Here is a 23,962-nt window from a genome sequence, read left to right on the forward strand (position 1 = left end):
AAAATGCATAGATAATACAACCTATCTCTACACATAATTTCAAAACATCAATAAAATGTCCTAACTGTAATATAGAAGAGAAATAATAGCCAGGCATGGTGGCAGACGCCTGTAATCTCAGCTACTCGGGAGGCTGAGGCACAAGAATCCCTTGAACCTGGGAGGTGGAGGTTGCAGTGAGCCGAGATCACGCCACTGCACTCCAGCCTAGGCAACAGAGTGAGACTCTATCTCAAAAAAAAAAATAAAACTAGAGAAATAAAAGACAATAACTTATTTTTAAAAATAGGTATTTCAATATGTAAATGGTTGCATATAACTGTGATAGAACACCAAAGGAGGCACTCAACTAATTGTAATTAGATGCTTCCATCATCTAATTACAAGGAATGAACAAATTTTGATTTAAGAGATCAGAAGCCACTCCATAAAGAAAGATACGGCATTAAACACCAGTGTTAGGATAAGCAATAATAGACCAGATGTGTTTATATATAACACCCTACACAACTGTTTGGTGCAATATTTGAAGACTCTGCAGAACTCAGGATCTCTAAATCATGCCGAATGCAGGACATTTATTTGACACCTAAAAGGTATTGCCAGTGTCAAGGTACAAGGATTAACAACCAAAACAAGATAAAATTCCTTCTCTCATGGAATACATTCTTAATTATGTGGAACTGTCCTCACATTGCAGAGTCTAACATCTGTGGCCTCCAACTACTACAATGCCAGTAGCACCCACTCTCATCACTATAGCAACCAAGAAAATGCCCCCTTCCTCCCCACCACCTCCCGCCTGCCCTCCTCCCTCCTCCTCCCTGCCCCCACTACCTCCTGCACACCCACCACCTGCCAAAGTGCCCCTCCAGGAAAAGTACTACTGCTGTTCAGAGCCACTAGCCTGCAGGGTGGAGAACAAGAATCTCAGCCCACCAGGTGGTCCTGGCTCCATCTTCCTCTCCAGCCTCCTCTGCAGCCACATATGCCTTCTAAACATATAGAACTATCTATAATCCTCTAAGTGGGCCACGTTATTCCATGCCCATGGGTTTTCTGTCAGCCTGAAATGTTTTCTCTTCCCTTGCGTTCTAATTACTCTTCTTTGAGGCTCAATCAGGCCACTTTTCAATTTAATTTAATACATTGGTTTTAAAGTAGGTACTTTCTACCCCATTAGATTGTGCATTCCATGAGAAGGAATTTTATTGTCCTTAATCTTTGTACCTCACATTGGCAACACATTTTAGAATTCAAATAAATGTTTTCTTAATGGATATATGAGTATGGATGAAGGGATTCACTTTATTTTTATTTTTTTATTTGTATTTTGAGATGGAGTCTCACTCTGTCACCCAGGCTGGAGTGCAGTGGTGCCATCTCGGCTCACTGCAACCTCCATCCCCCGAGACTCAAGCAATCCTCCCACTTCAGCCTCCCAAGTAGCTGGGACCACAGACACACACCACCACACCTGGTTGCTTTCTTTTTTTTTTTTTTTTTTTTGTATTTTTGTATTTTTGGTAGAGATGGAGTTTCACTACGTTGCCCAGGCTGATCTCGAACTCCTGAGCTCAAGTGATCCACCCTCCTCAGCCTCCCAAAGTGCTGGGATCACAGGTGTGAGCCACTGTGCCCAGCCAGGAATTCACTTTAAAAGAAAAAGAAATTCCTCTGAGACTTCAGGGAAAGGTGGGACAATGGATTCAGGGATAGATTTAGTGATGGATAAATTGAACTTATCTGTTGAGCATTGAGCTTGGTCAGGTATAAACATAATCTGCCACTCATCACAGTCTTCATCTGTGCCATGACAAATGTCTCTTTTGTACCTCTTCACAACATCATGGTCAGAGTCCATAACACTCTGCTCCCTTTTGGTTATTTAAAAACTCAGTCCAATATGGCTTAAAACTCCAGTCTCAGGTCCAATGCAGAACTCATCGTAAGCCATGGCTTAAGGAACCTGCGGTGGAGAGGAGAATATGATCCCTTCTATTGATTCTGCTCCTCCTCTTCTAGTTCTCTGGAAGGTTCTCCTGAAGGGTTTTAGCTCCTTGGTGGTTGGGAACTAAGACGAGGGAAGGGAGGAAAAGAACAACTCTCTTTTTATTTAACAAGCTAGTTATCACAAACCACTGTTTGCTGACAGTCCATGCCAAACTGCTGTTTGGCAGATGTCAAAATGCTATCTTTCTTGGGCACGGTGGTTCATGCCTGTTAATCCCCAAGGCATTGGAAGGCTGAGGCAGGAGGATCACTTGAGCCCACGAGTTTGAGACCAGCCTGTGCAACATAGGGAGACCCTGTCTCTAAAACAATTTTTTTTTTTAATTAGCCAAATGTGGTGGCACATGCCTGCAGTCCCAGATACTCGGGAGGCTGAGGCAGGAGGATCACTTGTGCCCAAGAGATTCGGGCTGCAATGAGCCATGATCACAACACTACACTCCAGCCTGGGCAACAGACCCCATCTTTAAAAAGGCCCCCAAAGTTCTGGCTTCTAAGTTACCCTGACCCTTGCACTTCCCCCACTTCCCACAGCCTAGGGATGACAGAAAGTTCCTAAGGTTGCTAATCTTCCCCCGCATTGCCTCACCTTCCCTTGAAAGGCTTCTCAGCTCTTCCACCACATTCACAGCCAGCTAATTCTCTGGATTAAATGCCCTCTGGTTTAAATCTCAGAGTGAGTTCTGTTTTCCTGTTTGGACTCTAAATCTGGCAGCTAAATTAAAAAAAAAAAAAAATGAATTTACTGCACTGAGAGCAAAGACTCTGGCTCCAAAACTGCCAAGTTCAAGGTTCACTGCTATCAGTGTGGGTCCATCCAGATAGAGTAATATAGAGGAGTGAAGAGACAGAACTAATTTCCCTTTTCTCCCAAAGGAACACAGGAGAGAAAATGAATTTGGAGAAAAGAGAGAGAAAAGGGCATTATAAATTTCCTGCTTCCCAATCCTCGGGACAATATGGGGAGGGGGTTACTTAAAAAGACAAGGATGTGACTGAAGCCCCCCCCCCACCAAAAGTTGGGATGAGTCAAAGAGGGGAATTGACCTATATAAAAACCAAAAACACTAAAAAGATTATAGTACTCCCTTCCTCCAAACAAGAAATAAAAATAAAATCAATAAATTCAAATTTCCCCATAGCAACTACTTCCTTGTTTTTTGTTTGGTTTGTTTTGTTTTGTGTTTTTTGGTGGTTTGTTTGTTTGTTTTTTGAGAAGGAGTCTCGCTCTGTCGCTCAGGCTGGAGTGCAGCGGCCCGATCTCGGCTCACTGCAAGCTCCGCCTCCCGGGTTCACGCCATTCTCCTGCCTCAGCCTCCCGAGAGAGGGAGTCTCACCATGTTAGCCAGGATGGTCTTGATCTCCTGACCTCGTGATCCGCCCGCCTTGGCCTCCCAAAGTGCTGGGATTACAGGCGTGAGCCACTGTGCCCGGCCAACTACTTCCACGTTTTTAAAAACACATCAACATCCTTTCGGCGGTGGCTCACGCCTGTAATCCCAGCACTTTGGGAGGCCGAGACGGGCGGATCACAAGGTCAGGAGATCGAGACCACTGTGCCCGGCCGGTTGTGGGCGCCTGTAACTACTCGGGAGGCTGAGGCAGGAGAATGGCGTGAACCCGGGAGGCGGAGCTTGCAGTGAGCCGAAACTGCACTCCAGCCTGGGCACAGAGCGAGACTCCTTCAAAAAAAAAAACAAAAAAACTCCAAATCTTTCCTCCAAATCTATTTAGTACCACTGCTTTGCTGAGCCCCTAAAGGCACACACTTAGTCTGCCTACCGGGTCATCCAGCAAAAGGCCTGTGCAGCCTGCCCTGACCAGAACTCAGCACAATCAGTCTCTCAGGGAGGGAGGCCTTTGCTGCCAAGGGGGAGTAAGGTGCTGAAGCTAAGTCTCCTGAGGACCCAGCAGGGTTAGAACTGGGGTATGACCCCTTCAGAGTCCCATGTCCATTCAACCAAAACCAGAATAACCCAGATTAACCATTCACTTCATTCAACCAAATTATAATAATTTTTTACTGTTTTAATGAAATTTATCATCAAAGAATAAAGTTTTTGCACCAATACACATGTTTTTAAAGTGGCTTTAAAACTGAAATAACAATGGACTATTTTTTCACATTAAAAAAAGATCTTCAGAAATAATAATATGGGCCAGGCGTGGTGGCTCACACCTGCAACCCCAACATTGGGAGTCCAAGGCAGGAGGATTGCTTGAGCCCAGGAGTTCAAGACCAGCCTGGGCAAATAGCAAGACTCCGTCTCTTTTATTTATTTTAAAAATTAAATAAATAAATAATTTTTAAAAAGAAACCTGGGGTTGGGCTTGGTGGCTCACTCCTGTAATCCCAGCATTTTGGGGGGCCAAGGTGGATGGATCACCTGAGGTCAGGAGTTCAAGACCAGCCTGGCCAACATGGTGAAATCCCATCTCTACTAAACACACAAAAATTAACCAGGCCTGGTCCTCCCAGCAACTTGGGAGGCTGAGGCAGGAGAATCGCTTGAATCCAGGATGCAGAGGTTATAGTGAGCCAAAACAGCACCACTGCATTCCAGCCTGGGTGACAGAGCAAGCCTCCATCTCAAAAAAAAGAAAAAGGAAACCTGGAACAGTATAAATCAAAATGTTCAGAGTGACTGTCTCTTTAGCAACAGTATGTGCTAGAATATATATATTTATTTATTTATTTATTTATTTTATTTTATTTTCTTTCTTTTTACTTAAGACAGGGTCTCGCTCTGTCACCCAGGCTGAGGGGCAGTAGTGCGATCTCGGCTCACTGCAGGCTCAACCTCCTGGGCTCAGGCAATCCTCTGTCTCAGCCTCCCGAGTAGCTGGGACTATGGGCATTCACCATCACACCTGGCTATTTGTTTTTTATTTTTTGTAGAGACAAGGTCTCACTATGTTGCCCAGGTTGGTCTTGAACTCCTGGGCTCCAGTGATCCTCCTGCCTCAGCCTCCCAAAGTGCTGGGATTACAGGTGTTAGCCACCATGCCTGGCTGTATTTTTCAATAATTATGTATTACTTTTGTAATAAGAAGCTACATGTGGGTTTTTTAAGGTACCACAAGGATGAAAGAATACCAAAGGAGTTTTTGTGAATGTCACTGAAATAGGTCTGTAGTCTCCACTTACCGAATACACCAGTAAAGTCTGAGAGTTTTACATATAAATTTGCAGCATATTTGTTTATAAAGAAATATCACTTTAGGCCGGGCATGGTGGCTCAAGCCTATAATCCTAGCACTTTGGGAGGCCGAGACGGGCGGATCATGAGGTCAGGAGATCGAGACCATCCTGGCTAAAACGGTGAAACCCCGTCTCTACTAAAAAATACAAAAAACTAGCCGGGTGAGGCGGCGGGCGCCTGTAGTCCCAGCTACTCGGGAGGCTGAGGCAGGAGAATGGCCTGAACCCGGGAGGCGGAGCTTGCAGTGAGCTGAGATCCGGCCACTGCGCTCCAGTGACAGAGCAAGACTCCGTCTCAAAAAAAAAAAAAAAAAAAAAAAGAAATATCACTTTAAAACACAACTTTATAGCTCTTTTATACAACCCCACCACAGTTAGTATGCAGCTCAAAAAATATTTGTTGAGTAGAATTGAGTAGTCTAGTATAAAATTTTTACAAATGATCTAGCTGAAGAAGAATACAGTGGAGTTGTTAGTTTGCATATGACAGTAAGTTCCTCCAGTTACACATCAGTCACATTTGATGTTACTGTCATCTACTTAAAACTCTTACCATGGTTTCTATAATAGCTCATACTCGTAGTCATCCTTCCATCTCAATATCCAGCTGATGTCTCCCCATGATGAAGATCCTCTTCTTCCTCTGAGCTCGAAGCTCCCAATCTCCAGGCTCTAGTCCTCAGATTTCTGCATTCTTCTTTCCACACTCATTTCCTTGGTGAGTTAATCCATAACCATGCCATCACCCGTCACCTTGATGCATATAACTGACAGTAGAAAATGACCTTGTTTCACTGGGTGTGGGCATATGTGTCATTGTCACTACATATGTAAGGTATCTCAAAATTGCACAACCGTAATTAATAGAATTTTGTAGTACAACTCCCCAAGGAAAAGACTGCTTGGAAGATTTGAGGAAGAGTTGTTGGCACAAATGGCAACTCCTGCCTCCCCTCCCCCAAAAGCAAATCAAATAAAAATAATACATAAATAGAAAAAAAGTGAGCAAAGTATGGGTTTAAAATTCTCAGGTTAATGGTGTTATACCTTGTTTGGGGAAGGAAGGAAGGAACTATGTAAATGCAATAATTGGCCAATGGAAGGTAGAGAAAAAAGGTCTTAGAGTCTACATTTTTAAAACTCACTTACCTGAACAAAGTACCCATTTTTATCAATCACATCTTTGTTTTTTAATTTTTCTAGCAGTCAGTCCCAGCCAGCTGATCAGATTACTCTCGTGTACTCAGCTTTAAGGCAAACCTAACTGCCTCCCTTCTCTTCCAATCAGATTTCTCCCCTTAAGCTTCTCCTACATATAAATTACAAGCCACCACTTAAACCCAGGGTATGTTAAATTTAGGTCCTGAAATAAGCTAAGAGCTAGCCTCAGACCCAATTCATAGAACATAGAGATTATAGATTTTTGGAATTAGAAGACAGCAATTTTGGGCTAATTTTTCATCAATCTTAACTGAAGGGTAGAACTACTAACCTTAACATCTAGCTAATAAATATGTTTCAGACAAGCAATACAGGAGAGAAGGAGATGGTTAAGGAGAACAGAACTTCCAAGGCTCAGAACCACTAACACCTCCAGAAGGGGTAAAGGAAGCATCTAATCATATCTAGGCCAATAAAGCTGGGCTGTGTTCTGGGATGACTGCTTTTTAGGGCAGTGCGTAAGGACACAGATTCCGGGACTTGCCAGCCAAGCAGAGGAGTTACTGTAAATATTTGTTATGGAAGTTACTCCTCAGAAAAGGGGTGCTAGCCAAACTAAACCAAGATCAAGAGCCAAGGAGAATCAACTGGGCTAGAGAATCAGAGGGGCAAGGATAGAGGCACAGACACAGAAAAAAGTAAGGTCAGCTTCTAGGAAGTGATAAGAGGGCAACAAAATGAATGGGATGCTTCAGATCCAGAGACTGAAATTCATTCTGATCCTACCAAACCTCACCAGGTTAAAGGTTTACCTTGAAGGTATAATACACCTGTGTGAGCACCTGCTCTTTCCTCTGAACCCCTGCTACTTCCTGGAGTTCAGGTTTTCTTCTGATTTGACAGGCAGAAGGTTGCTGTGTTTATTAGGGAGAGGCTTAGGGGAGGCTGGGAGCTCCAGGTGTGCTCCTCTGATCCTCTGTAGCCTACCCACTCATTCAATTATTATAAGTAACCTGAGCATCTCCAGGAGTGCAGCCAAACACTCTGACACTCCCCTACAGCTGACTGTAGTGGTACACCCTCCATGACACCACACTGTCCAGGTTTTTTCCAACCACCTGGCAGCTGTTTCTCAGTCTCTTACCGATTCTTCCTTCTCTACCTGCCCCTGGGTTGATTGATGATCCTCAGGGATCTATTCTAGATTTTTTTTCCACTCAACTCTCTCTCTCTGTCTACGGTAATACCTAGGCCTGTTGCTCCAATAACCAATTTCTGTATGCCAAGAATGAATCGCTAGTCCATTTCTATCAGCTTTCAAATCATATATCTAATTGTCCACAGGATATCTTCACTTGATGTCTTGCAAGAACTTCGAACTCAACATCCAAACAAGACACATGATTTCCCTCCAAAATATATTCCCACCCAATGTTTTCCTACTCAGCAAAGGACACTATCATCCACATAGGTGCTCAGCCAAAAACCTCAATTATCCTTGAATTCTCCATCTCCCTCACTACTCTCCACATCTAAGCCTTAGCTGGACATACCTCCAAAATATGCCCCAAATCTATCTTCTCTACTACCTCTACCCTATGCAGTTCAAACCACCATCATCCTTCATCTGGACTAATGTAACAATACCTTAACTTGTCTCCCAGCATCTAGTGTTGATCCACTCCAATCCACACTATAAACATTCAAAATGCAGTGCTGGTAAGAATCTTAGGCAGAGAAACTGAAGCAATCCCTGCCCCGAGGCTTGGCAGTGAAGGAGCTGAAATGAACCAGACATGCAGATTTGAACTATATTAAAATTTTTTAAATTCTTTTTTTTAAAATGCAATGCTGGCAGTCACTCCTCTGCATAAAACCCTTGAATAGCTTCCCATTGTGCTTAGGATGAAATATAAACAACTGATTCTGAATTTCAAGGTGCCCCATGGTCAGGTCCCTGCCTCTCTTCAGCCTCATCTCACGTCACATCCCTCTTCCTCACCCTCTATACTCTAGACACACTGAACTTTCGTTCCTTTAATCTCTCTCATCTTTGCACATGTTGTTCCCTCTGCCTGAAACTTTCTTTGCACTTTTCATCTGATTACCTCAAAATCATTCTCAGGTCACAGCACAAACCTCCCTACTTCCTTTACAAATTATGTTCCCCCAAAAATGTGTACTCCAATAAGACTCTGTATTTTCTCAGTAACATTTCTGAAGCTTAATATTGTTCAAACTTCATTGTATTCGTGTGTGTTTATTCCCTTACCTCTACAAAATACTGTGTCCTCAGTCCCCAGCACAGTGTATGGCATAACAGACTCAATAACAGAATGAGTGAATGAGAAAAAAAAAAAAAACGAATGACAAAATCAGGATGGGTTGAGCTCCTCAGGGTGAGGAGAGATAACAGGTGGATGCTGATGGAAACAGCATCAAGGACAACAAGACAAGAACCTGTCTTCCCAAGTCTGACAGGGCCAGGTACAGTAGATGTGTTTCAACCACATGGTTCTTTCTTCCTTGGCAATGGGTGCAGCCAGGGCTGTGACACTGGTGGTGCTGAGGCAGGTACACATGGGCACGCAGTGCCCCTGCAGCTGAGTGCACCTAGCTCCCTGCTCAGCTAGGCCGCTTGCTACCTAACTTACCTCAAATGGACCCAATCAGTCTCCGTTGGACACTGTAAACAGGCATGCCTCATTCCACATTCAGTCCTGTCTCACTTTATCGAAAGTGGTGGGTGAGCTGAGGGCACCCTCTACTCACATGAAGGTCTTGTGCATCTTCACAATTGCCTACATTGTCCCTCATAAGCCCCAAACCAGTTTAACATAGTCCTATCTGATCAGTTAATGTCTTTTTAGGTACTGCTCAGACTCTCTTGAATAAAAATTGCTGGGTCTCTCAGATAGCAACCCCTCTCCTGCTTATCTACCTGAGATGGATCTGGATATATCAGGGGAAGGGGACTTCATAGCAGCAGGAAAAAGTTGCAACCCTTGAGGAAGTGCTCCTCTAGCTTCTTAAGATCTCCAGGCCAATGTTCCTTTGCCCCTGTTTGCTGCTTACTCTGCAGGCAACCATGGTCCAACTCTGTGCTAGTATAACTCTAGGGTCTCAGGCCGGGCGCGGTGGCTCACGCCTGTAATCCCAGCACTTTGGGAGGCCGAGGCGGGCGGATCACAAGGTCAGGAGATCGAGACCACGGTGAAACCCCGTCTCTACTAAAAATACAAAAAATTAGCCGGGCGCGGTTGTGGGCGCCTGTAGTCCCAGCTACTCGGGAGGCTGAGGCAGGAGAATGGCGTGAACCCGGGAGGCGGAGCTTGCAGTGAGCCGAGATCGCGCCACTGCACTCCAGCCTGGGCGACAGAGCGAGACTCCGTCTCAAAAAAAAAAAAAAAAAAAAAAAAAAAAAAAACTCTAGGGTCTCTCTCAGCCTGGAGACAGCCTGAGTGGTACCCTCTGGCAGAATAAATTGCACTGTCTTCCCCGGCACTATTTTTTCTGAGTGCGGTTGTGATCCTATTGCACCCCTCAGACGCATGCAACAGAAACCCTTCACAGTCTCTGCGCCAAGGGCTTCCCTGTTGCACATACGGAATGCCCCACATCTTGACCTCCAGGGTCAGATATCTCCATAAAATCTCACTGATGTCTCTTTCAAAATAACCTCTCCACGGTCAGGCACAGTGGCTCATGTCTAATCCCAGCACTCTTGGAGGCCAAGGTGGGTGGATCGCTTGAGCTCAGGAGTTCAAGATCAGCCTGGGCATCATGGTGAAACCTCATCTCTACAAAAAAGACAAAAATTAGCCAGGAGTGGTGGCACATGCTTGTGGTCCCAGCTACTTGGGAGGGTGAGGTGGGAGGATGCAGTGAGCCATTGCGCTCCAACTTGAGCGACAGAGCCAGACCTTGTCTGAAAAAAGAAAAAAAAAAATTCTGGCCAGGCACAGTGGCTCATGCATGTAATCCCAGCAATTTGGGAGGCTGAAGCGGGCAGATCACCTGAGGTCAGGAGTTGGAGACCAGTCTGGCCAATATAGCGAAACCCTGTCTCTACTAAAAATACAAAAACTTAGCCGGGTGTAGTGGTGGACGCCTATAATCCCAGCTACTCAGGCTGAGGCACAAGAATTGCTTAAACCTGGTAGGCGGAGATGGCAGTGAGCTGAGATCGTGCCACTGCACTCCAGCCTGGGTGACGGAGTGCAAAACAACAACAACAACAACAACAAATGTCCACTTAATGTCTACGTTTCTTTTCCTATCATCTAGTTCTAGTCTTACCAGGCTATGTCCACGCTCAGCAAGAAAGAATGCCATGATGAATTTAATGATGTCTGTTATGGACAGATGATAAAGGAGTCAAGCCATGAATAGTGTATTTGCTGATATCATCTGTTTCCTCAAATCCATCAATATAAATTAATCTGCCCTCTTTATTTGTATCTACTAAAATCCTACTCATCATCCAAGACTAGGTCATACAGCTCATCCTGCTCTGACTTAACACCATTTATTATTTGGCTATTTAATACTGGTATTAGTTTATAAAGGTTAATAGTAAATAGAACTTATTTTTAATACTTGAAATGGCTTGAAGAATGGTGGTATCACTAACACAAAGTATGACTTGTTTTAAGGAATACATGAATGGCTAATTATAGAAGGTGTCTGGTCCTCTGGCTATCAGAAAAGAGATCTAAGAGTTCTCCAAAGGTAGTATTAATGAACTCTTCTGGAAAAAAAAATAAAATAAAATAAAACCAATTCACTTAAACCAAAGAAAAGAGCATTAAGTCTGGTCATTACACCTCAATAGTAACAGGAACATGAGATCATTTGATATGATTCTGCATCCAGTACTGCTCTACCACATGACACATTGTATTACAGTTGGTTGTATGCAGCCCAAGATTCCCTTTTCTCTGCAGATCAGTGACTCTTCATGGAAAGAGGTTCATGCTCTATCACACAATAATATTAAGAAGATTACCATCGGCCGGGCGCGGTGGCTCAAGCCTGTAATCCCAGCACTTTGGGAGGCCGAGACGGGCGGATCACAAGGTCAGGAGATCGAGACCATCCTGGCTAACACGGTGGAACCCCGTCTCTACTAAAAAATACAAAAAATTAGCCAGGCGAGGTGGCAGGCGCCTGTAGTCCCAGCTACTCCGGAGGCTGAGGCAGGAGAATGGCGTGAACCCGGGAGGAGGAGCTTGCAGTGAGCCGAGATCTGGCCACTGCACTCCAGCCTGGGCGACAGAGCAAGACTCCGTCTCAAAAAAAAAAAAAAAAAAAAAAAAAAAGAAGATTACCAACAATGCTTCCTTCAATTGAGGATTTGAGAAACCACAGAGAGGCAACAACATTTTTCTTGACTTTAACATATATACAATGGATGCTCGTTATAATAAAAACACAATTTTAGGCCGGGCGCGGTGGCTCAAGCCTGTAATCCCAGCACTTTGGGAGGCCGAGACGGGCGGATCACGAGGTCAGGAGATCGAGACCATCCTGGCTAACACGGTGAAACCCCGTCTCTACTAAAAAGTACAAAAAACTAGCCGGGCGAGGTGGCGAGCGCCTGTAGTCCCAGCTACTCGGGAGGCTGAGCCAGGAGAATGGCGTAAACCCGGGAGGCGGAGCTTGCAGTGAGCAGAGATCCGGCCACCGCACTCCAGCCTGGGTGACAGAGCGAGACTCCGTCTCAAAAAAAAATAAAATAAAATAAAATTTAAAATAAATAAATAAATAAAAAATAAAAACACAATTTTGCCCACTCCAATAAAAACTCCAAGGGAGCAAGGACATCGTCCAGTGTTTTCATTACTGTAACTCCAGTGCCTGACTCATAGTAGGTAATCTATATATATTTTACTACTGAACAGTTACTACTTAATAAATATTAGATGAAGATAATACACAGAACAAAAGTTTAATATTTCTATTCTACAACCTGTCTGTCATTTGAAAGAGGCAGTCATCTTTATTCCAGATTCTTCCTTTCCTACTGTGTCTTTTGTGCAGTGAGAAAAAAATTAAGCATGCAATCAAAATGGATCATAGACATAAAAGACCTAAATGTAAAAGCTGAAATCATAAAACTTTTAGAGATAGGAGAAAATGTAGGAAAAAAAAAATCTCTGTGACCTGGTATAAGGGAAGATTTCTTATGCAGGATACAAAAAACACTAGCCATACAAGAAAAAAGCAAAAAATTAGACTTCACCAAAATTTAAAACTTCCGCTCCTCAAAAGACACTATAAAGAAAACAAAACGGCAAGCCACCAAGTGGGGGAAAATATCTTTAATTCATATACTCACAAAGGACTTGTATCCAGAATATATAAAGAACTCTTAAAACTCAGTAACAAGAAGCCAAACATTCCAGTTTTTTAAATGGGCAAATAATTTGAATAGATTTCACCAAATATGAGATACTGATGACAAAAAAGCACATAAAAAGATGCTCCAAGTCATTAAACATTAGGAAAATGCAAGTTAAAACCACAATGAGGCAGCACTACACATCTACTAGAGTGATTTTTTTTTTTTTTTTTTTTTTTTGAGAAACTGACGATACTAAGGCCGGGTGCAGTGGCTCACGCCTGTAATCCCAGCACTTTGGGAGGCCGAGGCAGGCGGATCACGAGGTCAGAAGATCAAGACCATCCTGGCTAACACAGTGAAACCCCGTCTCTACTAAAAATACAAAAAATTAGCCAGGTGTGGTGGCGGGCGCCCATAGTCCCAGCTACTCAGGAGGCTGAGGCAGGAGAATGGCCTGAACCCGGGAGGTGGAGTTTGCAGTGAGCTGAGATCATGACACTGCACTCCAGCCTGGGCGACAGAGCGAGACTCTGTCTCAAAAAAAATAAAAAAGAAACTGACAATACTAAGTGCGGGCAGGGATGCAAAGCAACCAGAACTCCCATATAATGCTAGTAAGTGGAAAACTGTACAGATGCTTTGGAAAACAGTATGGCACTTCTCTTTTTAAAAAATGTATCTTATTTTATTAATAAATTAGTAACTTTTTTTTTTTTTTTTTTTTTTTTGAGACAGGGTCATGCTCTGTTACCCAGGCTGGAGTACAGCAGCAAGATCATGACTCACTGCAACCTCCGCCTTGTAGACACAGGTGATCCTCCCACTTCAGCTTCCCGAGTAGCTGGGACTACAGGCCTGGGCCACCACACCCAGCTAATTTTTGTATTTTTTGTAGAGATGGGGTTTCGCCATGTTGTCCAAGCTGGTCTCAAACTCCTGGACTCAAGCAATCTGCCTGCCTTGGCCTTCCAAAGTGCTGGGATTACAGGCATGAGCCACTGCACCAAACTGGCAATTTTTATTTATCAAGTAAAACATTCACTTACAACAGGACCTAAGATTTCACTTCTAGGCATTGATCTTAAAAAATGCAAACATATGTCCACAAAGACTTCAATGTGAGTGTTCATAACAGCTTCCAAAAAAGTGGAAAACAGCCCAAATATCCATAATCAGATGAATGAATAAATAAACTGCTGTATGTCCATACAATGAATTATTGCTCAGCAGTAAAAATGGACAATTTTTTTTTTTTTTTTTTTGAGAGACAGAGTCTTGCTGTGTTGCCAGGCTGGAGTGCAGTGGCGCCATCTTGGCTCACTGCAACCTGTCTCCTGAGTTCAAGAGATCCTCCTCCCTCAGCCTCCTGAGTAGCTGGGACTACAGGCGTACACCATCACGCCCAGCTAGTTTTTGTATTTTTAGTCAAGACAGATTTTCACCATGTTGGCCAGGCTGGTCTCAAACTCCTGACCTTCCATGATCCGCCCACCTCGGCATCCCAAAGTGCTGGGATTACAGGAGTGAGCCATCGTGCCTGGCCAAACTATTAATATACATAAAAACATGAATAAATATCAAATACAGTGTGCTGAGTTAAAGAAGCCAAATGCAGAATGCAAAATACATACTCTGTGACTCCATTTACATGAAACTCTACAAATCTACAGTGATAGAAACCAGATCAGTGTGGATTGCAATGAGTGGGGAGTAAATGCAAAGGGTAATAAGGAAATTTGGGGGCAGTGGTGGGGTGGTGACAGAGATGTTCTATATCTTGATTGGGAAGATGATTACACAGGTATATACATCTGTTAAAACTCACTGAATTGTACATTTTAAATGGGTACATCTTCTTGTATATAAATTATATTTCAATAAAGTTGAAAAAAGTATTTTGAAACGGTTATTTAAAAGTATTTTTTGTTATCAATAGTAGCTGGCCAACAAATCATTATAGAGATTAAGCAGCCCATTGGTAATATAAGGTTATCCTTGCTCCATTAGCCTTCTGAAACATACCAGAAGAACGAGTTCTCTGTCAGTGGAAATGGAGGTTAATTTCTTATTCAATTCACAGAAGTTAAAGAGTGTGAATATGCACACTTCTCATCATTAGCTTAAGTCAAATTTTAAAAAATCAGACCAAGCAATAAGAATTAAAATTAACCTTTTTCCATTGAGGGAAAACTAAACACTTTTCTTCTTCTTTTCTTTTTTCTTCTTTCTTCTTCTTTTCATTTTATTTTATTTTATTTTATTTTTGAGACAGAGTCTCACTGTTTCCCAGGCTGAGTGTGGTGGCATGATCATGGCTCACTATAGCCTCAGGCTCCTAGCCTCAAGCCGTCCTCCCACCTCAGCCTCCTGAGTAAAAAAAGGAAGTCTCTCTTCCTCACCTCCTCTCCTTTCTCAATCTCTCTTATCAGAGTTAATGTCTGTCATCAGTCTGATGTGTTTTCTCTTTTTTTTTTTTTTCTTTTGAGATGGAGTCTTGCTCTGTTGCCCAAACTAGAGTGCAGTGGCAAGATCTTGACTCACTGCAATCTCCATCTCCCAGGTTCAAGCAATTCTCCTGCCTCAGCCTCCCAAGCAGCTAGGATAACAGGCATACACCAACACACTCGGCTAATTTTTGTATTTTTAGTAGAGACAGGGTTTCGCCATGTTGGCCAGGCTGGTCTCAAACTCCTGACCTCAGGTGATCTGTTTGCCTTGGCCTCCCAACGTGCTGGGATTACAGGCATGAGCCACTGCGCCCAGCCTAATGTGTTTTCTTCCAGGCAATTTCTATATATTCATTCTTGTTTTAAAAAATGCATGCATGTGAGATATAAATAGGATTATATTATTGGTATTATTATGTAACTTGCTTTTTATAGGCTGTGATTTTCTATTTCTTTTGTATCTTCTTGTCATGCCTGATTAAAACCGTACACATGAAAATCCTGCCAAAGGTGAAGTCTAGGAATAGGGAGGAACTCAGTTAATCTCACTATTATATAGCCCATTAATTACTCATAATAGGATGGATTTAGGCTCACATTCAGCTGAACAATGAGGATCCTAAAGAATGCTAACACAAGGCTAGCCTGAAAAGTTCTTATAAGAGATAGGGAGAAGGTTCTTAAACAGGGAAATCTCAGGATGAAAACAATGTTACAAGAAGAATAAAATGGCAACAGTATATATAATATAGAATAGAATTAGACAGCAAGGAGACTAGTTAAGTGGCTAATACAGAATAGTAGATTAGAAGAAATGAGATTCTGGATTACAGTGGTGGCCAGTAGAATGGAGAGAAGCTTTTACTGAATTCTAACAAGGCAGACTTGTAGAGCGGAGGAAACAAAAGATTTGAACTAGAACAGCTAGATTTGAGTCCCAGCTCTGAAATTTACTAGCTGTGTGACCTTTGGCAAGACACTTCTTCCATATCTCAGTTTCCCTGTCAATAAAAGGAACATCTTGAAATATCAGAGCCTTTAACTTTTTTTTTTCTTTAACAGCAGAACTATTTTTTTTTTTTCAGTTAAAAAGAAAATCTTCAAGGAAGCCAGTACATTTAATTTGTAAAACAAATAAAAGCAAGATTGTTCTGGTTGAAGCATAGGTAAAGGGCTCAGAGCCTCAGCTAGCCTTCATTTCAACCTTGTCAGCCACTTCTGAGGCATCCTTCAGAAATTTCCAGAGGGCTGAGGAACAAAGTTTGAGAAATCTCTAAAGACTTTACTATCAACTCTATTATCACTTACTTAAGGGGGTAAAATTGACAGAGGTGCCTAGAAAAGTAACAATGAATTTAATAGTGCCACAGAATCACATGACAGAAAGGGCGAATTGACTTTTCCTAAATCTGCCTGCTTCTTCTTGCAGGTTGAACCCAATTTAATGTCTAAAACCTTATCTAACCCTTGTGCAAACAGTCATCTAACCCGTATATAAACAATATGGACACAATTTACTGCCTAACAATTCAGCTCATTCCACTTCGGGGTCCGCAAATGAGTCAGAAGTTCTCCTTATCAAGCCAAAGCTTGTCCCCCATCACTAAATAAGTTCTTTATCTTCTGGAACTAAACCAAGTAAATCTAATCGCTTCTTCATCATGACAGTCCTTCAATTGTTTGAGGAGAGCTATCACATCTGCCTTATTTCCCTGTATTCTCCCTTGCTCTGGCATGGCATGAATGTCCCAGGGAGGCAGCCTGCTCCTGTTTTGGATCAAGTCGAATTTTTTTTTTTTTTAAACAGAATCTCACACTGATCTCAGCTCACTGCAACCTCCATCTCAGGTTCAAGTGATTCTCCTGCATCAGCTGGGATTACAGGCATGTGCCACCATGTCTGGTTACTTTTTTGTATTTTTGGTAGAGATGGGGGTTTCACCATGTTGACCAGGCTGGTCTCGAACTCTTGACCCCAAGTGATCTGCCTGCCTTGGCTTCCCAAAGTGCTAGGATTACAGGTGTGAGCCACCACGCCTAGCCCGAGTCAGTATTTTTAAGCATCTAAGCGCAAGTAGGTTTTCATTTATTCATGGCTTTAAAGAGACTTAATTAATCAAGCCAGATGATCCTCCTTTAAAAAATGACTAGCTGGCTGGGCACGGTGGCTCAAGCCTGTTAATCCCAGCACTTTGGGAGGCCGAGACGGGCGGATCACGAGGTCAGGAGATCGAGACCATCCTGGCTAACAAGGTGAAACCCCGTCTCTACTAAAAAATACAAAAAACTAGCCAGGCGAGGTGGCGGGTGCCTATAGTCCCAGCTACTCGGGAGGCTGAGGCAGGAGAATGGTGTAAACCCAGGAGGCGGAGCTTGCAGTGAGCTGAGATCGGGCCACTGCACTCCAGCCTGGGCGACAAAGCGAGACTCCGTCTCAAAAAAAAAAAAAAAAAAAAAAAAAGACTAGCTTTGATAAGTGTAAACAGAACCCAAATTCATTATTTGTTTTTGTTGTTGTTGTTGCTGTTGTTGTTTAGACAGGGTCTTGCTCTGTCACCCAGGCTGAAGTGTAGTGGCACAATCATGGCCCACTGCAGCATTGACCTCCCAGGCTCAAGTGATTCTCTCACCTGAGGCTCCTGAGTAGCTGAGACTACAGGAGTGCACCACCACACCTGGCTAATTTCTGTATTCTTTTTTGTAAAGACAGGGTTTTGTCATGTTACCCAGGCAGGTCTTGAACTCCTGGACTCAAGCAATCCACCTGCCTCATGTTCCCAAAGTGCTGGGATTACAGGCATGAACCACTGCACCTGGCCCTAAAAATATTGTTTTCTTGCTAAACATTAGCTGCTTCCAGTGTATTAGAAGTAGATTGCCAAACCTTTTGGCCCAAAGCAAATTGTAAAGAAATTTAGCTAGGGATGCAAAAACATCTAAGACTCAAGGTCCAGTGAAGTAGGCATAAATAACATAAATAAAGAGAAGCATCCTGATTTCAAAGCTTGCATCTAACAACCAACTCCCAGGGAAATGTAGTTCTCATGATTACAAATTCAGTTATCACCAAAATGACATGAAAAATCAATGCTAGAAGGAAAGCTTCATTCACCATTCCCTATCCCACCCACCCCATAAATCTACTACCAGGTCTGTGAAATCAGGATCTGTGGCTTGGGCCTCAGTATCTGCCAGTCTGGGTAGTTTGGGGGACAGGGAAAAGGAAGTATGACTGAGTCCCTAAGGAGAAAGCAAGCCAGCATAGCCACAGTCCGTGATGCCTGTGGGAGCACTGAGCCTTTACGGTTTCCTGTGCTCCAGTTGTCTTGGTAACCTGAGGCCTCCTTATTTGTGTTGGCATCATGGGGCCAAAAGCGGAAGCAAAGCTGGAACACCAGGAAGACTTGCAGGGGAAAAAAATGTAGATAATGCAGCAGTTATGCCACAGGAGGGTCAAGCCTAGGGCAGAAGAATTACCTGGTTGGGGGTGGGAAGGTAGTGTCTTGTAAAAATCAGATCTGGGTTCTACCTTCAGCATTTCTGATTCAGTAGGTCTAGGATACGCTCAGGAACCTGCAATTTTAAGAAGCTACCACCTACCAAGTAAGTCAAAGACCACACTTTTAACACTCCAGCTACAAATCAGCAGTTAGGAAGAGAAAGTATAACCATTTAATCAATTTCAAAAAGCTGATATTCTAGCACAGTAATTCTCAACACTCGGGTAGAGGGCATATTTTGTCTTCCAGGAACATTTGGCAGGATTTGGAGACATTTTGGTTGTCACAACTGAGATAGTATCACTGGCATCTACTGAGTAGCTGCTGAGCATCCTACAATGCGCACAGGACAGCACCCCACAACAAAGGATTATCCTCCAAAATGTTAACAGTGTCACAGCTGAGAAACTCTGTGCATGAGGATATTCCACTCTCCCAACAACCACCCCCTCCCCTCGCCCATTAGCCTCAATCTATTGGAAATCAATGCTACACAGTTTAGGTCACAATGCAGAGACTTATGTGAGATCCCCTGAAAAACTTTTGAGACCCCAGAAATCTTTTTCAAAATAGTGAATTTCATTAAACAGATAGATATGGAGAAGATTAGAACAGACAATAAAGGAAAGTAAGTACGGGAAACAAGGGTGAACCAAAAAAAGAATCAAGAGAGGCTGAGGCACTGGGTGACAGCAGCGGGAAATCAATGCTGCCCCTCAGTGAATGCAGCCCATTTGTAAAGAGATGATAAACCCATGAAAAATAACATAGGCACAAAAAAGTAAAAATGGATAAAGGAACTGTGTAGAAGTAGCTTTAGGATTTGTCAAGTGTAAATCTGGATGAAAAAAGGACATTAGAGATTCTTCTGCAAAAGAATGCTTAAATAAAAATTCTACGGCAAAGACAACAGGACTTCTAGAAGGAGGTCAAGAATTATATCAGAAAGGAAAAAAATTCTAGGTATTTACAACCCTCTACTCCTAATCACCCCCAAGATAGGTGGATCCAGAAACTGCACCTTGGTTTTACTGAGCAGAGACCATGAGAGGGAAGGGAAAGTGGAAAAGCAATTGCATATCAAAGAATTTTTTTTTTTTTTTTTCTGGAGACAGGGTCTCACTCTGTCACCCAGGCTGAAGTGCAGTGCAGTGGTGCAATCTTGGCTCACTGGAGCCTCAGCCTCCTAGGTTTCAGTGATTCTCCCATCCCAGCCTCCGGAATAGCTGGGATTACAGGCATGCGCCACCACGCCCAGTTAATTTTTGTATTTTTAGAGACAGGGTTTCACCATGTTGGCCTGGCTGGTCTTGAACTCCTGGTCTCAAGCAATCTGCCTGCCTTGGCCTCCCCAAGTGTTGGGATTACAGGTGTGAGCCACTGTGCCCGGCCCATCATCTATTGTCTGTAATAATTTAGAAAACTGGCACCAGGATTATGAAATTAACTATACAGTGTCTGGCATAACACCAAGCTTAAATGGTCACTCAGTAGACTTCACAATAATGGCCACTTTATGCTTCTGGATGCAAAACGTTGGGAGAGTTTGAAGTGGATATGAATTTGAGAATGTGTTTTATTGTAGGAAAAGTAATGGAAACATAAGCATCTTTTTCTAATCACAGGAAAGTTTAAGGTTTTGGTGAAAGCAAGCATAACTGAGTTTAAAAACAGTCTAGAATAAGAAAAGGGTAATAGAAGAGGAAGGAAGGCAGAAGTGGACCATACAGAATAAACAATCAAGCCTAGCTTTTAAAAAAATCTGAGGTCTTACTAAAGAGAAAGGAGGAAAAGGGAGGATTTCAACATAAGAGTGTTAAAGGTGGAAAAGAGCCAGAAAGGACTGTGGGGCTTTAAAAAAAAAATCAGTGAAGCAGTAATGGTGTATGTTGGCGAAGAGAAGTGTAGAGTTGAGAGAAGGGAGAGAATTTATAGTAGAGGAAGTTAGTGTGAAGTTTTCCTCTCAAGATGCCCAGCAGAGCAAAGAAGGAATGAAGGCAAAGGCCACTGGGAATAGGGTAGGGCTGGGGCTAAAACAGCATGGGAGAAAGCAACAGGGCCCAAAGCAAGACATTTTTCTTTTTTTTTTTTTTTTTGTTATTATTAATTGACCCAGATTTGCTTGTTTGGGACCAAAGGCAATGCAGAGTTTAAGGTTCTTTATAATTTATAAAGTAATCGCCTTTGGCCCAACACAGATCATAAGGATCATGATAGAATTAGTGTCTCTGAGACAAATACAAAATACCATTTTAGTGTTGATTTTAGAAGAGAAGTCAGGCTAATAAATTGCTGTGTTGTAGAAATACTATGGTGAATTAAACAGCTTTAACTTTTTCTGTCAGCCACAGGATAAATACAGAAACTGTATAGTTACATACACATCCACAGAAGATAGTAGCCTAACATATATGCTAAAACTGTGAGTTGTTTGTCTTTGTATACTGTAGTCCAAGGCTCCCATTCCAAGAAATGTTTTACTTGGTTCAAAATGTATAGGGCCTGTTAGAGGGCTACACAGAAAAAAGGTTAAAAATAAAGACAGTAAAATGAGGGAGAGGAAAAGTGGAAGTGCAGCACTACTGATCCAGAAAAACTGAGGCATCAGTCACAAAGAATTCAATCAAGTCAGTGAGGGGAAAATGGCAGAAAAGTCAAACAAGAAAAAGGCTCAACACCATATTATTAATCTGAGAGCCTCACTTTGGGTTTTAAGTCAAATATTGAATTAGATTGTGCAACTCTTCTATTTTTATTTTTAAAAAATCCAAAATTACCTAAATCGTTTGACAAATAGAGTCATACAATTTTAAATGACTATAAAAATGTGCAGATCAGTGCCAAATTTTTTGGCAAAGGCTGAATGGCAGACAGTAATCCAAGACGCAGACAACCTTGCTTTTAAACCATCCGTTACACGAGACCAGCAGGCTCCCTTCTACCTATGAGACCAAATAATCCCAAAATGTACCCAAATAATCATAACTCCCCCTACTCCCTAAAACCTACCCTTCACTGTCTACTCCAGCCTCTGGACAGACCTGATGCCTGGGGTTTAGCCATTTCCACCTTCCCACCTAATGTTGGTCTCCCTCCTCCCTCCTCAGGTCCCTCAGTTCTCCCAGGCCTAACTTGGCGTGTTTCCTTCCTCTGTCACCCCAATCAACCCGGCTCCCCTGCCCTTTCTGGGCCTCGCCATCTGCCGGTTTCCCCTTTCCTCCTCGGGGACTCCTCCTTGCCCTGGGGTCTGCTCTCGGTCCGCCAAGTTCTCCCAAGGGATCCCTCCCCACCTGCCTCCATTCAGTCACTGTGTTCAGTGTCCGTTTCGCGCCCGTAGCGACATCAGGACAGAAGCCCACTAAGGGACCCTCTGCTCCCAGAAACCCTCCGGGGCTCTGGCCCGCAGCTCCCCTCTCCCTCCGGCGGCGGGGGTCGGCGGTGACTCACCGGAGGGCCGCCGGGGTTGGGGGTGGGGCCGGAATACTCTCACTTCCTCGCCGCGCACCTGCCCCGAGGCTGGAGCGCCGCCCGGCCGGGCCTCCGGCGGATGTTTTCCTTGTCCCCATGCGTGCGGTGCGCGCCAGCCGCCCCCTCCGGGCCCTGCGCGCCAGCCACCGAGCCCCGGGGACCCAGCGGGCCTGGTCCTCAACGACTCACCCCCTCCCCATCAGGCACGCATGCGGGCTCGACCCACACCTCTGCGCCGCCCCCCAACTTCTGGGAGAGGACTCCTGGCTCAGCCCAGCCTCTAGCTTTCCAGAAGCCCCTGTATGCCTACCTCATCTTCGTTACAGGCGATGAACCCTCACTTCTGTCCCCGTTTCTGCACACGCACCAATCCCCACTAGGGCTCCCTTCCCCTTCAGCATCACCCCCACCTTCATGCGCCCCAGCTACCCACTCACGTCCGCCCCCTATTGGGCTGGCTCTAGCTTGCAGAAGATGGCCCACAGTCCAGCCTCCTTCCAAGGTGTCCACTGGACCCCCTCTCTGGGAAAGGCGGCAGAGCTACTGGCCACTGACAAGACCTTTGGGTCCTCGTGCTAGACAGGCCTTCGAATCCACCTGCTCCCGCCCAGAGAGCAGGCCCAGGCCGTGCCTCCCACACTGCAGCCGACCTCACAGCACCCTGCTGTGCAACTGTGAGTTTTTTCTTGGCACTCCTCTGAAACAGAAAGGGCATCAGTCCTGACTAGGGCGAACGTGAGGTCCATTCTGCATCTCCATCCACCTTAGCTGTCTCCTTGGAAGAGGACAGGAAGGCAGTATGAGGTGCACTGACACAGTCATTTCTGAACAATGAAGAGATGACAGGTAGGGCGGCCCCCCTTGAAAAGTCAGCGGGAAGTTGTATCTGATGCACTAGGTGGCAGGGAGTGAGTCTTGGAGTAAACGGGACTGAAAACTTAGAAAAATCAAATAAACGCCAAAGAAATTGTCCTTATGGGGAATACGTGGAACATGGGTCTTTGAAGTATGGAAAATGAAAGAAATCCAGTTTGACCAGGGCCTTTAGTGCCAAAGAGATGGCTAGCAGGAGAGTGGTGAGAAAGGAGAACTGGAGAGTTCACATGAGCAGAGATGGGAAGAAATGGATCCGAATCCCAGTGAGAAAAAGCAGGAGACTTAAAAGGACACCTTGTCCCATGGTAGAGGTAAGGGTGCAGATCTGGGGGAAGAAGGCTTATTGGGAACAGTTTTTCAAACTAGACATTCAGAAGTCAATACAAGGGCCAAAACCAAAATGCTCCTGGAGGTACCTGTTTTTGAAAGAGGTGGGAAAGGTGACATGGAGCAGGGGTCTCCATCCCCCAGGTCACAGACCAGTACCAGTCTGTGGCCTGTTAGGAAGCGGGAGCACAAAGCAGGACATGGTCCACGAACGAGTGAGCATTACCGCCTGAGCTCCTCCTCCTGGCAGATCAGCAGGGGCATTAGATTCTCAGAGAAGTGCAAACCCCACTGTGAACTCCACATGCAAGGGATCTAGGCTGCACGCTCCTTATGAGAATCTAATGCCTGATGATCTGAGGTGGAACAGTTTCACCCCAAAATCATCCCCTCACTGCTATCCCCCTCTATCCACTGCTGGAAAAATTGTTTTCCACAAAACCGGTCCCTGGTACCAAAAAGGTTGGGGACTGCAAACATGGAGCATGAGTGTGAAAGGGGCAGAGGTCTATGCCAGGAGACAGCCATCCCCAACAGAAGCCCTCAGCTATGCACAAACTGCTTAATGTCATTCAAAGAAAAGGATGTCACCCATTTTGCCTCTGAGCTTTAACCCCAATCA

At 44.0% G+C, this 23,962-nt stretch overlaps 1 protein-coding gene and 1 long non-coding RNA gene across 2 annotated transcripts in view; one reads left to right on the forward strand and one right to left on the reverse strand.

Moving 5' to 3' along the window:
• The window catches only part of TLN1 (talin 1), a 501,447-nt gene that overhangs the window by 418,508 nt on the left and 58,977 nt on the right, over positions 1 to 23,962 (forward strand). The gene's annotated exons all lie outside the window — the stretch shown is intronic.
• Positions 1,486 to 22,568, reverse strand: LOC126938113 (uncharacterized). Its single transcript, XR_007719944.1, has 3 exons — positions 22,448 to 22,568; positions 5,769 to 5,982; positions 1,486 to 2,728 (listed from the first exon to the last, which is right to left on the reverse strand). It is a non-coding gene; the product is annotated as an uncharacterized LOC126938113 (long non-coding RNA).

This window comes from Macaca thibetana, chromosome 15, assembly GCF_024542745.1.
Source record: "Macaca thibetana thibetana isolate TM-01 chromosome 15, ASM2454274v1, whole genome shotgun sequence".
NCBI classification, from domain to species: Eukaryota; Metazoa; Chordata; class Mammalia; order Primates; family Cercopithecidae; genus Macaca; species Macaca thibetana.